Source organism: Bufo gargarizans, chromosome 4 (genome assembly GCF_014858855.1).
Source record: "Bufo gargarizans isolate SCDJY-AF-19 chromosome 4, ASM1485885v1, whole genome shotgun sequence".
Classification (NCBI taxonomy): domain Eukaryota; kingdom Metazoa; phylum Chordata; class Amphibia; order Anura; family Bufonidae; genus Bufo; species Bufo gargarizans.
Genome location: NC_058083.1, coordinates 102,623,905 through 102,638,738, shown reverse-complemented (window position 1 = coordinate 102,638,738; position 14,834 = coordinate 102,623,905).

Sequence of the window (14,834 nt, the reverse complement as noted above, 5' to 3'; positions counted from 1 at the left end):
GTTTTCCGGTTTTGTTGCTTCTCTTCGGAAGGTATTCGATGTGCCGGCTCGTGCTGCCTCTGCTGCGAAGCTCCTTATGTCCATCAGACAGGGTTCACGATCCGTAGCTGAATACGCCATTGAGTTTCGTACCCTGGCAGCAGAGGTGGGCTGGAATAATGAGGCTCTGGTCGCTGCTTTCTCTCATGGTCTCTCGGATGCCTTGAAGGATGAGGTTGCAGCTAAGGACCTACCAGTGGAGCTCGAGTCTCTTATTTCTTTCCTGATTTTGATTGACACCAGACTCAGGGAGAGACCTTCCTTTAAGGAGAGCCTGCGGAGGTCCCCTAACAGATTGGCGCCTACGTTTGCTGTCCCACCCGTGCCTCCCTCTCCTCCCACGCCTCCTGGGGATGACTTGTCTGGGGGTGAACCCATGCAGCGGGGGTTTGCTCGCCTGTCTGAGGGGGAGAGGGTACTCCGGAGACGCGAGGGCCGATGCATGTACTGTGGTCTCGGTGGGCATTTTCGGTTGGCATGTCCGAACCGTCCGGGAGAACGCTCGCACCTGAGGTCCTGTCGGGGGCAGATCTTGGGTGGAGTCTCCTCGTCCCCGGTTTCCCGTGTTGACAAACCACTGATCACGGTTGTCCTCTCCTGGGTCGGGGGCTCGGTGACGACCCAGGCGTTGGTGGACTCTGGTGCTGGTGGTTTGTTCATTGATAGAGTGTTCGTTGCCGCCAATTCCATTCCTCTGCAGCCTCGAGGTTCCCCACTGGCTCTTGAGGCGATAGACGGCAGACCCCTTCTGCCGCCACACGTGACTCATGAGACCCTTCCAGTGGGGATAGCCATTGGTGCTGTTCACAGAGAGTCGGTCTGTCTCCAGGTTATTTCGTCTCCACACTACTCGGTGGTCTTGGGGTACCCCTGGCTCCAGAAGCATAATCCGACTTTCGATTGGAGATCGGTCGAGATCCTCTCGTGGTCACCGCAGTGTGGGGCTAGTTGCATCCATGGGCCTGTCAAGTTGCTGTGTACTTCCTCGGACTCTCTGTTGCCTCCTGAATACGAAGAGTACCGGGATGTATTCGATAAGGTGCGCGCGGTTGCCCTACCTCCGCACCGCCCATACGATTGTGCCATAGAGTTACAATCCGGTGCCGTTCCTCCTCGTGGCAAAGTCTATCCACTGTCGGTAGCGGAGAATGAGGCCATGGAGGAGTACGTGAGGGAGGCGCTTTCACGCGGACACATTCGCAAATCCTCGTCCCCGGCAGGGGCTGGATTTTTCTTTGTGAAAAAGAAGGGCGGCGAGTTGAGGCCTTGCATCGATTACAGGGGTCTCAATCGCATCACGATCAAGAACGCTTACCCGATACCCTTGATTTCCGAGCTGTTCGATCGCCTCAAAGGGGCCACGGTCTTTACCAAACTCGACCTGAGGGCGGCATATAACCTGGTAAGGATCAAGGCGGGCGATGAGTGGAAGACCGCGTTTAACACCAGGACCGGTCATTATGAGTCCTTGGTTATGCCCTTTGGGTTGTGCAATGCGCCCGCAGTCTTCCAGGAATTCATCAACGATGTTTTCCGTGACCTGTTGCAGCAGTGTGTGGTGGTCTATTTGGATGACATCTTGGTATATTCTGCATCCATGGAGGCCCACATTCTGGATGTCAGACGAGTGTTGCAACGCTTACGAGAGAACAAGCTGTTCGGTAAGCTTGAGAAATGCGAATTTCACCGATCCCAGGTAACCTTCTTAGGTTACATCATTTCCGCTGAGGGGTTCTCCATGGATCCTGAGAAGGTTTCGGCTGTCTTACAGTGGCCCCAGCCCAGTGGGCTTCGTGCCCTGCAGCGCTTTTTGGTCTTCGCCAATTATTATCGGAAGTTCATCAGGGACTTTTCCATGCTAGCCAAGCCTCTCACGGATCTGACCCGGAAGGGCAGTAATCCTCAGGTCTGGCCGCTCGAGGCCATCCGAGCTTTTGAGGCTCTAAAGTCCGCCTTTGTGTCGGCTCCGATTCTGTCGCATCCCAACCCTGGGTTGCCTTTTGTCCTCGAGGTGGACGCGTCTGAGACGGGAGTAGGCGCCCTCCTGTCTCAGCGTAGAACACCAGAGGGTCCTCTGCTTCCTTGTGGGTTTTACTCCCGGAAACTGTCTTCCGCGGAGTGCAACTATCAGATTGGTGACAGGGAGTTATTGGCCATCGTGCAGGCCCTTAAAGAATGGAGGCACTTGCTCGAGGGCTCGGTGGTTCCGGTTCTCATCCTGACGGACCACAAGAATCTGACCTACCTCTCTGAGGCCAAGAGATTGACACCACGTCAGGCCAGATGGGCTCTGTTCTTGTCACGTTTTAATTACGTGGTCTCCTACCTACCCGGCTCCAAGAACATCAGAGCGGATGCCTTATCACGGCAGTACTCCGAGCTGTCCGGGGAGGAGTCGATTCCGACTACGGTCATACCCCCGAATCAGATCCTGGCCGCTATTCGCACCAGCCTGACTTCTCCTCTGGGCGAGCAGATTTTGGCGGCTCAATCTGGTGCTCCCTCTGGGAGACCCAACGGCAGATGTTTTGTGCCTGAGGAGTTGCGCACTCGGTTGTTGCGAACCTACCATAACTCCAAGGCCGCGGGGCACCCTGGAAAGAATCAGCTGTCCTGGGCGGTTTCACGTCTGTTCTGGTGGCCTTCTCTACGTTCCGACATCGCCGCATATGTAGCGGCATGCTCCGTTTGTGCCCAGAGTAAGTCCCCTCGGCACCTTCCGTTGGGCCTTTTGCAACCCATAGCCACCGGGGAGCGTCCATGGTCACACCTGGGGATGGATTTCATTGTGGACCTCCCTGCATCCCGAGGCCATACGGTCATTCTCATGATTGTGGATCGGTTTTCCAAAATGTGCCACTGTGTTCCTCTCAAGAAGTTACCCTCTGCACAAGAGTTGGCCTCGATTTTTGCCAGGGAGGTCTTCCGGTTGCACGGTTTGCCCAAGGAGATTGTGTCGGATCGGGGGAGTCAGTTTGTGTCCAGGTTCTGGCGCGCCTTTTGCTCCCAGTTGGGGATTCATCTCTCTTTCTCCTCGGCCTACCACCCTCAGTCCAATGGGGCCGCAGAACGATCCAATCAGGCCTTGGAGCAATTCCTTCGTTGCTATGTCTCCGATCACCAAGACAATTGGGTTGACCTCCTGCCTTGGGCTGAGTTTGCCAGGAACACGGCGGTGAACTCTTCCTCTGGGACGTCTCCCTTCATGGCCAATTATGGGTTCCAACCTGCCGTGTTACCGGAGGTATTCTCTCCCCAGGATATTCCGGCTGTGGAGGATCACCTTTCCGTCCTACGTGCTTCTTGGGTACAGATCCAGAGGTCCCTTGAGGTCTCTGCGCAGCGCCAGAAACTCCAGGCTGATCGCAGACGAGCGCCCGCTCCTTCCTACCAGGTCGGAGACCGTGTATGGTTGTCCACCCGCAACCTCAACCTTCGAGTGCCCACTCCCAAGCTGGCGCCTCGCTTTGTTGGTCCCTTCCGAGTGCTTCGCAGGGTAAACCCGGTAGCCTATGCCCTTGCGCTTCCTCCTGGCATGCGGATCTCCAACGTGTTTCATGTCTCCCTGTTGAAGCCACTGGTGTGTAATCGTTTCACTTCCTCGATTCCTCGGCCTCGTCCGGTCCAAGTGGGCAATCGTGAGGAGTATGAGGTGAGCAATATCCTGGACTCACGCCTGGTCCGCGGCCGGGTGCAGTTTTTGGTCCATTGGCGTGGTTATGGTCCAGAGGAGCGTTCCTGGGTTCCCTCCGCAGATGTCCATGCTCCTGTCTTGCTCCGAGCCTTCCACGCACGCTTCCCTCAGAAACCGTTCCTTACTCCGCGGAGGAGGGGCCCTTGAGGGGGAGGTACTGTCATGGTCTTACCTCCTGGCTGTTCCCTTCGTTTGACATGTGCTGGCGGCCATCTTGGTTTCTGGGTTTTCTTGTAGCCTCCCACCCTGCGGCTCCTCCTTCCCACTGGGAGGAGCTGGATGCCTAGCTCATATATATAGGAGGTCTGTGGCTTCAGTTCCTTGCTTGGTCCTCCTGTGTTCACATGCTTCCAAGACTGCTGCTGCTTCTGGTTCCTGATCCTGGCCTCGTCTGACTACCCCGTTGGTTCCTGATTCCGGCTTCGTCTGACTACCCCGTTGGTTCCTGATTCCGGCTTCGTCTGACTACCCCGTTGGTTCCTGATTCCGGCTTCGTCTGACTACCCCGTTGGTTCCTGTTCCTGGCTTCGTCTGACTACCCTTCTGGTTCCTGACCTCTGTCTCCGCAAGACCCTGCTTCGGTTTAGCCATCCGTTCGGACTTTGCTTACGGCTTGCTCTTCAATAAACCTTCTTATTTTCCACTTATCTCTTGTTGTACGTCTGGTTCATGGTTCCATGACATCTAGGTTCTTCAAAGTAGCCACCTTTTGCTTTGATTACTGCTTTGCACACTCTTGGTAGTCACCTGAAATGGTCTTCCAACAGCCTTGTTGGCCCTTTTGCCTTCACTCTGCGGTCCAGCTCACCCCAAACCATCTTGATTGGGTACAGGTCCGGTGACTGTGGAGGCCAGGTCATCTGGCGCAGCACCCGATCACTCTCCTTCAAGAGGTAGTCACCTGAAATGGTTTTCACTTCACAGGTGTGCCCTGTCAGGTTTAATAAGTGGGATTTCTTGCCTTATAAATGGGGTTGGGACCATCAGTTGCGTTGTGGAGAAGTCAGGTGGATACACAGCTGATAGTCCTACTGAATAGACTGTTAGAATTTGTATTATGGCAAGAAAAAAGCAGCTAAGTAAAGAAAAACGAGTGGCCATCATTACTTTAAGAAATGAAGGTCAGTCAGTCCGAAAAATTGGGAAAACTTTGAAAGTGTCCCCAAGTGCAGTCACAAAAACCATCAAGCGCTACAAAGAAACTGGCTCACATGCGGACTGCCCCAGGAAAGGAAGACCAAGAGTCACCTCTGCTGCGGAGGATAAGTTCATCCGAGTCACCAGCCTCAGAAATCGCAGGTTAACAGCAGCTCAGATTAGAGACCAGGTCAATGCCACACAGAGTTCTAGCAGCAGACACATCTCTAGAACAACTGTTAAGAGGAGACTGTGTGAATCAGGCCTTCATGGTAGAATATCTGCTAGGAAACCACTGCTAAGGACAGGCAACAAGCAGAAGAGACTTGTTTGGGCTAAAGAACACAAGGAATGGACATTAGACCAGTGGAAATCTGTGCTTTGGTCTGATGAGTCCAAATTTGAGATCTTTGGTTCCAACGACAGTGTCTTTGTGCGACGCAGAAAAGGTGAACGGATGGACTCTACATGCCTGGTTCCCACCGTGAAGCATGGAGGAGGAGGTGTGATGGTGTGGGGGTGCTTTGCTGGTGACACTGTTGGGGATTTATTCATAATTGAAGGCATACTGAACCAGCATGGCTACCACAGCATCTTGCAGCGGCATGCTATTCCATCCGGTTTGCGTTTAGTTGGACCATCATTTATTTTTCAACAGGACAATGACCCCAAACACAACTCCAGGCTGTGTAAGGGCTATTTGACCATGAAGGAGAGTGATCGGGTGCTGCGCCAGATGACCTGGCCTCCACAGTCACCGGACCTGTACCCAATCAAGATGGTTTGGGGTGAGCTGGACCGCAGAGTGAAGGCAAAAGGGCCAACAAGTGCTAAGCATCTCTGGGAACTACTTCAAGGCTGTTGGAAGACCATTTCAGGTGACTACCAAGAGTGTGCAAAGCAGTAATCAAAGCAAAAGGTGGCTACTTTGAAGAACCTAGAATATGACATATTTTCAGTTGTTTCACACTTTTTTGTTATGTATATAATTCCACATGTGTTAATTCATAGTTTTAATGCCTTCAGTGTGAATCTACAATTTTCATAGTCATGAAAATAAAGAAAACTCTTTGAATGAGAAGGTGTGTCCAAACTTTGGTCTGTACGTACGTATATATATATATATATATATATATATATGTGTATATATATATATATATATATATATATATGTTTGGAGATATACATCTGCACTTTTTCTGGACATTTGTGACAATTGTGTGACGTCTGTATACGTTAGTGCATTTGTTGTACGTCTTAGCTTTTTAGTAGCCTCACCGCCCTCTTCCCTTAATTGTTATGTAACTATGTTATGTCCCCTCAGGTGTAGTTCACCTTTTTATCTGATGTGATACATCACATATAATAAACTTTTTTATGTATTGTCTAATAAAGTATGTGTATATTTTGCTACTATACCTGTCTAGTCTCAGTTTATCCTTTGTTTGTGCACTCATATACCTAGTAGACAGTTAAAAAAAAAAAAAACACTAATTTGTCTGTTACATTTTCAAGTGAAATTCCAAATTTTTTTGGTGTGATATACCACTGCTCTACCTAGTAGACAGGTTAAAAAAAATCACTAATTTGTCTGTTACATTTTCGGGTGAAATTCACCCATTTTTGGGTGTGATATACCACTGCTATACCTAGTAGACAGCTTAATACATTTCACTAATTTTTCTTTTACATTTTCGGGTGACATTCAACAATTTTTGGCTGTGATAGACCCCTGCTCTACCTAGTAGACAGGTTAATAAACTTATTTTACAATTTTTGCTGTGAATAAACCCCTGCTCTGCATAGTTGACAGGGACCGACATTTTTTAAAATAATCTGTTCCATTGGTGGGTGACATTACCCATTTCTGGCAATGAAAAACCCCTGCTCTGCATAGGTGACAGGGACTTAAATTTTAAAAATTCGCCTTTAATCGGCCCTTTCATTCGATCCTTCTGCTTTATTAATTTGTCCCACATTTCCGCTTCATCCCATTGCAGCCATTGACCTCCCTTGGATGAGGTCTCCCTTTCTCACGCTCCCTCTCTGGGGTAGAACCCTGATTCGCCGATAACCGTGATCAACATGGTAGGCTCAGAAAAGAACATCGAAAGTTGATAGAGCAGATATCCAATTGGATCGTGAACATCACAGGGACGTGCGACATGGTGGGGCAGTATGTTTGCAAACGCCTACAGGAACTGACTGATAGTTCTGCCCCCTGCAACTTCTGGGTCTCCAAATTGGGCACATGGCCTGAGCTTGCCCTTTACGCCTTGGAGGTGCTGGCCTGTCCCTGCAGCCAGTGTATTGTCTGAACGCGTGTTTAGCACGACTGGAGGGGTTATCACAGGTTATATTTCCCAATGTTTTGGGGTGTATCCTAATTTAAAAAAATATAAATAAATTTAAAAACAAAAAGCAGTGTAGGCTACCTCCTCCACCACCGCTTCCACCTACACTGCCACATCCACCGCCTCCTCAACCTCCTACTCCATATGGACCTCATCCATCTAGATCAAGATTATTATTTTTTATTTTTACGTATTTTATGTTATTTAAAGTCATTTCCCTATCCACATTTGTTTGCAGAGCACTTGCCATGCTCTTAACCACATTTTGATGCCATTTGCAGCCCTCTAGCCCTTTCTATGACATTTTACAGCCATTTTAGTGCTCAAAAGTTCAGGTCCCCATTGACTTCAATGGGGTTCGGGGTCAAGTTCGGGTCCCAAACTAGAACTTTTTTGTGAAGTTCGGCCGGACCCGTCGAACCCGAACATCCAGGTGTCCACTCAACTCTACTCCTTCACAACCCTAGAGTAGTGAAGGACGAACATCGGCCTGGACAGTTCACGAACGCGATCAAATGTTCGCGAACCGCAAGTTTACGGCAGGCCCCATTCACTTTAATGGCAGGCAAACCTGAAAAACCTTCAGCTCATATTTGCAGCCGCCAAATACTTCGTAGAAGTGCACGAATAGTGCCACAACATGGACAGTGATATACTAGAGGGGGATCAATGACAAAAATTCCAACAAAAAATATGTATCTTAATCAGGGGACATTTTTATTCGTCTTAAAGGGAAATTCTCTGAAATGTGCCCGGTTGGAGCCTAGAAAATTTGATTATGTGGCTCGAGGTACATTATGCGGTCAATAGATAAAAATTTTACTGTAGGCCACTGGACTACAGGCCCCAAACATTAGGCATTCACCGGACAGAAAAGATCAAGTGATTATGTGGCCGGAGGTATATTACACGGTCAATGGATATCAATTTTACTGAAGGCCAGTAGAAATACAGGTCAAATACATATGTTTAAAAAAACTAAAAATATAAAATTGGATTAAAAACATGGCTAACGGTCCTCTCTCTCCCCTATTGTTTGCAATTGCCATTGAACATCTGGCCCTCCGTATACGTCAAGATCTAACATATAAAGGAGTGGAGATGGGGGGGGGGAGGACAGAGTAGGCCTGTATGCTGACAACCTCATATTATTCTTTAGCAGGATGGATATCTCTCTGCCGCGGGCGATCACTATTATAGAACTGTTTGGACAATTCTCCGGGTTGCATATCAACTGGACCAAGTCGGCCCTAATGCCATTGTGGAGCTTTGATTGGCCCAATGTTTACCATAATCTTAGGATAGTAGACCATTTTAAGTACCTAGGGATTTTTATTACTAGAGAGCCAAGGGAGGCCTATACCAAAAATATTGCCCCTTTAGAATCTATTTTCTCTAGCAAATTCAAGGTTTGGAAAACCCTACCTATATCTATTATGGGAAGGATCAACCTGATAAAAATGATCCTTTTACCCAAAGGGTTATATTTGTTAAAACATGCCTGCACTCCAATACCTCTGAGCTTTTTCGACCGTCTTCACTCCCTAATGGTCCAATTTATCTGGGGTAGAGCCAGACATTAACTCGCCTTAATACTCTGCAGCGATCCAAGATACAGGGAGGCGCATCTCTACCAGACTTCCATCTGTACTTTCTTGCAGGTCAGTTAAGGTTCCTAGAAAATTGGGTAAATGGGGAGCCCCTTCTGAACATAGAATATTATTTACAACAATATCTAGAGCTATCCAAATCTATGGCCAGTGTTGGAAAAAGCTGAATCCCTGTCGGGGAAATTGTTGCAAATTCACAGGCTAGCACAGCAGGTCTGGAGAGACACCAAATTGCGTCAATACCAAAACTGGGCAGATGATATACCCCTGTGGGATAATCCATTACTCACTCATTTACAGATCATAGAGGGGACCCACATCTGGTTATCGGCAGGGATCACTGCACTGCGAGACTTATATCAGGACGGTATTCTATGCTCTTTATCCCAAGTCCAAGAGAAATTTGGGCTAGAACGTACCCAATTTTTAAAATATTTGCAGATCAGACACACCCTACAGGAACAGTTTAGGGACCGGAATAAGGCCATCTCCTCCTACCCCTTATTCGGGGTCATAAAGTCACAAGGACCTAAGGGCATAATATCAGCACTCTATACCTACCTGTTAGGTCTACAGATGTCTTTACAGCCCATATTAGCCAAAGCCAAATGGAAAGGGAACATTCCCCATCTTACAGCAGAGGAATGGACGGATGCGATGGAGGCCGTCACTCATGTGTCCCCTTCGGTCAATAACAGACCCATCCAATTGTTCATGCTGCACCGTAGCTATTTAACTCCTACCAGACTGCATAAGATGGGGAAAATGGCCCAGCCTAGTTGTCTTATGCTCTCATAATAAGGCTGATTTCTTGCACATGATTTGGGAATGTAACCATATCAGATGATATTGGCGAGATATACTTAGAGTACTTTCATCACTGGGTATGGGCCCAATACCACTATGTCCCAAGATATGTTTGTTGGGCATATTGGACAACGATGGGTGGACGCATTAAAATAAAATACTCCTAAGCAAATCCCTGTTCCTTGCCCGCAAAGTAATTGCTCTCAAATGGATGGCGGAGGATCTTCCCACGATGAGAATGTGGAAAAAACTAGTGAATCAAATCATCCTTTATGAAAATGTACTGTTTGTGAACAGAAAGTGTCCCGATAAATTTCAGAAAGTATGGGGATTGTGGTGCGATTCTAATTTGACCACCTCACCGGGATTTGCGTTCTCAATAGACCCTTGAGAGAGATAGAACAAACAGTCCCCACACGTTTTACATGGGGGGGGGGGGTTAGTTCAATTTATTGCCTTGAATGTCTGCACCACACATGTGAGGGAGTCTGACATGCCCGATCTTATTTTGTTCTATTGTGTTCCCACCTGGGAAAATGTCGAAATGCATGATATTGTATGCTGCATGCTATTTTCTTGTATACGTCTGATTGTACCACGAACTTGCCTTGTTACTCTTTTTTTTAAAAAAACATGGCGAAATCCCCCCTCTTGAAAAAAAACCTTAATGATAATAGTTGAAATTCGATAACACGTGGTCGTCACTGGTGTAGAATTCCTCCGAGGCCCCATCAATTATTCATTCACCATACAGAAAATAAGTAAGTATGTGCCTGGAGGTAGATTACACGGATATCAATTTTACAGCAGGCCAAAGTACTACAGGCCCCAAAAATTCACCGTACAGAAAAGAACAAGTATGTGGCTTGAGGTAGATTACATGGTCATCTCCACACTGTCCCATTGATGCATTCAGCTGTCCATCTCCCAAACACTGGAGAGCAAGAGGAAGTACCCCCCCCCCCTCCCCCCTACCCACCTGTGAACCCTGGCTCTTAATGCCAGCATTTCAAAATTCCTGACTTTTGAAATGCTGCCATTCTGCCTAGTGGAGATGGACAGTTTTAAAAATTTAATGATGGCAGTTGTGCCACAGTACCTGGTTCCCAGCCGCCACTACCTTTCCATGTGGGCAACTTCAGCACAGCCAGGGGGAAACGATAGCAGGCTGTTTTGAAACGCATATGTTTGGGGTAAAAAACCCACACCGCACAGGAGCTGTTGACGGGCATGTAACAACAGACTAATGAGTGGTTGGTGCCACTGACCCTCAAGCCCGGCCTGTTGGTGTGCGACAACAGGTGACATCTTGTAGCAGCTGGAGGCCAAGCCGGTTTGATGTACATCCCTTGCCTGGTGCATGTGCTGAATTTGGTGGTGCAGAGGTTCCTGAAAAATAACATAGAAACATAGAATGTGTCGGCAGATAAGAACCATTTGGCCCATCTAGTCTGCCCAATATAGTGAATACTATGAGTAGCCCCTGGCCCTATCTTATATAAAGGATGGCCTTATGCCTATCCCATGCTTGTTTAAACTCCTTCACTGTATTTGCAGCTACCACTTCTGCAGGAAGGCTATTTCATGCATCCACTACTCTCTCAGTAAAGTAATACTTCATGATATTACTTTTAAACCTTTGCCCCTCTAATTTAAAACTATGTTCTCTTGTAGCAGTTTTTCTTCTTCTAAATATTCTTTCCTCTTTTATCTTGTTGATTCCCTTTATGTATTTAGAAGTTTCTATCATATCCCCTCTGTCTCGTCTTTCTTCCAAGCTATACATGTTAAGGTCCTTTAATCTTTCATGGTAAGTTTTATCCTGTAATCCATGTACCAGTTTAGTAGCTCTGCTCTGAACTCTCTCCAAAGTATCAATATCATTCTGGAGATATGGTCTCCAGTACTGCGCACAATACTCAAAATGAGGTCTCACTAGTGCTCTGTAGAGCGGCATGAGCACCTCCCTCTTTCTACTGGTAATTCCTCTCCCTATACACCCAAGCATTCTGCTAGCATTTCCTGCTGCTCTATGACATTGTCTGCCTACCTTTAAGTCTTCTGAAATAATGACCCCTAAATCCCTTGCCTCAGATACTGAGGTTAGGACTGTATTACTGATTTTATATTCTGCTCTTGGGTTTTTATGCCCCAGGTGCATTATCTTTCACTTATCAACATTAAATTTTAGTTGCCAGATTTTTGACCATTCCTCTAGTTTTCCTAAATCCTTTTCCATTTGGTGTATCCCTCCAGGAACATCAACCCTGTTACAAATCTTTGTGTCATCAGCAAAAAGACACACCTTACCATCGAGGCCTTCTGCAATTTCGCTGATAAAGATATTAAACAATATGGGTCCCAGAACAGATCCCTGAGGTACCACTGGTAACAAGACCTTGGTCTGAATATACTCCATTGACTACAACCCTCTGTTGTCTGTCCCTCAGCCACTGCCTAATCCATTCTACAATATGGGAGTCCAAGCACAAAGACTGCAATTTATTGATAAGCCTTCTATGTGGGACAGTATCAAAAGCCTTACTAAAGTCTAGATAAGTGATGTCTACTACACCTCCGTCATCTATTATTTTAGTCACTCAATCAAAAAAATCAATAAGATGAATAAGATTAGTTTGACATGATCTCCCTGAAGTAAACCCATGGGGCCAGATTTATCATTAGCTCAGGTCAGAATAATGGAGTGAAAAAGTCCCCAAAAAAGTCCCAAACGCTAAAACTGCGCACAAATTTGCGGCTTTTTTCTGCTCTGCACTATGCTCGCCAGTTTTATGAAAGTGGGCGTGTTTTCTTATGTAAATTAATCTCTAGACTGATTTACTATTGGGACCATTTAAAAAGTCGCAAAAAAGTCGCAATTTCACTCCAGTGAGGACCATGCTTATCTTATGAGACTTTTTAATAGAACATGCAACTTTTTCGTAAAGATGTGTGACTTTTGTAAAGCTGCTTACTGACGGATAAACTGCTACCGTCAAACCACATTTATTGCAGTCTTAAAGGGACGATCATAAATCTGACTTGGCTAAAACTTTAGCCATATGTTAAAGTGGAGTGAGCTGTCAGATAAATCTGGCCCACGCTGTTTTTCATCTTTCAATCCATGGGATTTTAGATGTTCCACAATCCTCTCCTTAAGTATGGTTTCCATTAATTTCCCCACTATTGATGTCAGGCTTACTGGCCTATAGTTGCCCGATTCCTCCCTACTAACTTTCTTGTGAATGGGCACAACATTTGCTAATTTCCAATCTTCTGGGGCGACTACTGTTACCAGTGATTGGTTAAATAAATCTGTTAATGGTTTTGCTAGTTTACAGCTGAGCTCTTTTAATAGCTTTGGGTGTATCCCATCAGGCCCCTGTGACTTGTTTGTATTAATTTTAGACAGCTGACTTAGAACCTCTTCCTCTGTAAAGACACATGCATAAAAAGATTCATCAGTAAGTCTTCCTTCCTAACTGAGGTCCTTTTCCTTCTTTCTTCTTTGTAAAAACTGAACAGAAGTATTCATTGAGACAGTCAGCTAGTTATTTATCTTCTTCCATAATGTTGTTATTTCCTTGTTTTAGTTTCCTTTTTTCATTTATGTATCTGAAGAATGTCTTATCGCTTTTTTTCACTGACTGAGCTAATTTCTCTTCTGCCTGTGCTTTAGAAGCTCTTATAACTTGTTTGGCCTCTCTCTCTGCCTAATCTTATAAATTTGCCTGTCATCCTTGTTTTTTTTTTTATAATTCCTAAATGCTATCTTTTTGTTTTTAATGATTTTGGCCACTTCTGCTGAATACCACAGTGGTCTCTTCCTTTTTTTGCTTTTACTGACAAGCCTAATGTAATTATCTGTTGCCTTCAATAGTGCCACTTTTAAGTAGTCCCATTTCTCCTGGACTCAATTGAAACTGTTCCAATCTGATAGGGACTCGTATACCACTAATCTAATTTTAGAAAAGTCTGTTTTTATAAAATCTAAAACTTTTGTTTTTGTGTGGTGTCACTCAGTCACTGTACTTATAATAAACCACACTGAATGGTGATCACTAGATCCCAAGCTTTCCCCTACAGTAATATCAGATACTAAATTCCCATTTGTGAATACTAAATCTAAAATGGCCTCCTTCCGGGTTGGCTCCTCAACTACTTGCTGTAGAGATAATCCCAGTAGGGAATTTAGAATATCTGTACTCCTGGCAGAACTAGCTATTTTGGTTTTCCAGTTTACATCAGGAAGATTAAAGTCTCCCATAATGATAACTTCCCCTTTCATTGTCATTTTAGCTATTTCCTCAACTAGTAGATCATCTAATTTTTTGACTTGGCCAGGTGGTCTATATATCACACCTACACGAGTTACCTTATGATTATCAAGCTGCAAGGTAACCCAAACTGACTCTAAATTGGTCTTGCTAACTTGTATTAAATTTTATTTTATGCTATCTTTCACATACAGGGCCACCCCTCCCCCTTGCTTGCCTTCTTTGTCTTTCCTATATAGAGAGAACCCTGGTATTGTTATATCCCAGTCATTACTCCCAGTCTCAGTAACAGCCACTAAATCTATATTCTCAGATGCCATTATAGACTCAAGTTCATTGATCTTATTCCCTAAACTGCGAGCATTTGTAGACAAGACTCTGAGTTTGTCATTTCTTAACCTATGTGCTACTGGCATCTTCTGGCATTGTTCCGGGGGGCAGTCGGACTGCTGGATTATCACTCTTTTGCCCCCTTTCCTAGTTTAAATGCCCCTTAGCAAATACTTTGAACTGTTCACTGAGGACATTCATTCCCTTGAGAGAAAGATGCAAAACATCTTTCTTGTACAGTTCTTTTCCATTCCAACGAGAGCTAACATGAGACACAAAGCCAAACCCTTGATTCAGACACCATTCACCAAGCCATACATTTAATTCCTTAATGTGCATCTTCCTGTCATGCTGAAGGTTATGCACAGGAAAAACTGCAGAGAATGAAACAGTTGATGTAACCTCCCGTATATAATTTCCAAGTTTGTGAAAAGCTTCCTTCACCTTTGAAACCTCATTGCAAGCCAGATCACTTGTCCCAAGATGGGCAATAACATCCACCTTCCTTTCCTGCTTTGCTTGCCTAACAATATTAAGGATATGTCGTCTATCCCTGCTAGCGGTAGCACCAGGGAGACATCTCACA